A 1611-nucleotide genomic window follows, 5' to 3' on the forward strand; every position below is an offset into this window, starting at 1 on the left:
ATGCAAGAGTTAACCGTTACTCTCAGTCCTTCATTTATGCAACAGGTTAGCTCTGGAACTGTCTCCCTCTGTCTGTATTTCGTACTTCCTATGATCTCCCTTCTTTCAAACGCAGTGTGTCCAGGCATCTGGAAGTGAATGGATCTTGAATTTGGCTCTCTTTTGTATTGTTTTTTGTTTCTTTCTTGGAAGGAACGTTAATGCGGGCTCAACCTTTGGTTTCTTCTTCTTCGCGTTAAAAAAAAAAAAAAAGTCTTCAGATATTTTAAATCCATTTGTACCCGATTCACTAGATATGGTAATGAATTTTTTCCCATGCTTTCAGAAATTTCAGTGACATTATATCCAGTTTTGCATGCATGCTCTCTCCATTGCTCAGAGAACTCTTGCCATACCAAAGATGGAAGGGCTGTCTGTCAAGCGAACACGATTTTTATAAGTGACTGTAATAGTTCATTGTAGAATTATAGTGCATACTGTGACTGTTTATGTAAAATATTCATTGCAGATATGCCACTGTGGAATATAATCATAGTAAAAAGCAAATCATTGTCCTATTCACTGATTCTTCATTTTCTAGACTCAAGTTTGGTGCAGCGCCAAACCTAACTCTATACTAATAGTGGGTTATTTGTAGCCGCAAATTATGCCAGTAATTTGTTCTGTATTATTTTTCTCCTTACTTTTCCATTTATTGCTTGTTGTTTGACCTTTATGCATGACCCTAGCAAATATATAGCGGCATTTATGTTCCCCTTCAATAAGTCTCTCACTGCATACTACCGTCCCTTATTTGTACCCGTATCGTAACACATGGTCTGCATTCTTAAGTTTTCTCTTGTTGCAGTCACTCTGCTCTCTTACACATTCTAAATGAGGTCGAAATCGGACATATTCTGACACAAATTCTCTAATTAAGTAGTCACAGTAAAATTTGAAACTCCCCGTTTCACTGGGCCATGTTCTACAGTACATTCCGCTTTCTAATACCGGACATGATGCAGGTAATACTGAGAATTTGAAGACCTGTATCACTCCCTTTGCCTATCGGATCGAACACTTTGGACAAGAATATGCCCAATTTTCCCTCAGTATGACGTGGCACTAGCTTTGAAGCATGGCGTTTATGCCCCAAGCAAGTAAATATCACCCTCCATCAGTATCACCCTCTCGTATACCTTGACCCGACATTACATTCTCTGTCAGTCTCCTTGAAATTATCTTGATTTCATACTCTTACCGTTCACTTCTCTTCTCGCAGATTTGGGCCGGTTCTCCTTGACTATTGAAGGTCGTCCTTGTGTTTTCCCATTCCGCCACCAAGGCCGTGTGTACACCCAGTGTGCCTCCACCCCAGACCGCCCCTCGCCATGGTGCCCTGACAACACTGACTCTCGGGGCAACGTGCTTTCCTGGGATAACTGTATGCAGGGTGTAGGTAGGTGCAGAAAAGGGACTGTTATCCCTACAATGATCGCAACAACTTCAGCATTGTGTTCCAGCTAGCACAGGATAAACCTGTCCAGCTGAGAGTGAGTCATAGCAGCTTGAGTGTTAACCCTGTACCATTAATCCTTTAGTGGCTGGGACAACTCAAGTATTCTATTCCAG

This window comes from Coenobita brevimanus, chromosome 13 (genome assembly GCF_032717465.1).
Source record: "Coenobita brevimanus isolate Jiangsu-jjx chromosome 13, ASM3271746v2, whole genome shotgun sequence".
In the NCBI taxonomy this organism is placed as follows: Eukaryota; Metazoa; Arthropoda; class Malacostraca; order Decapoda; family Coenobitidae; genus Coenobita; species Coenobita brevimanus.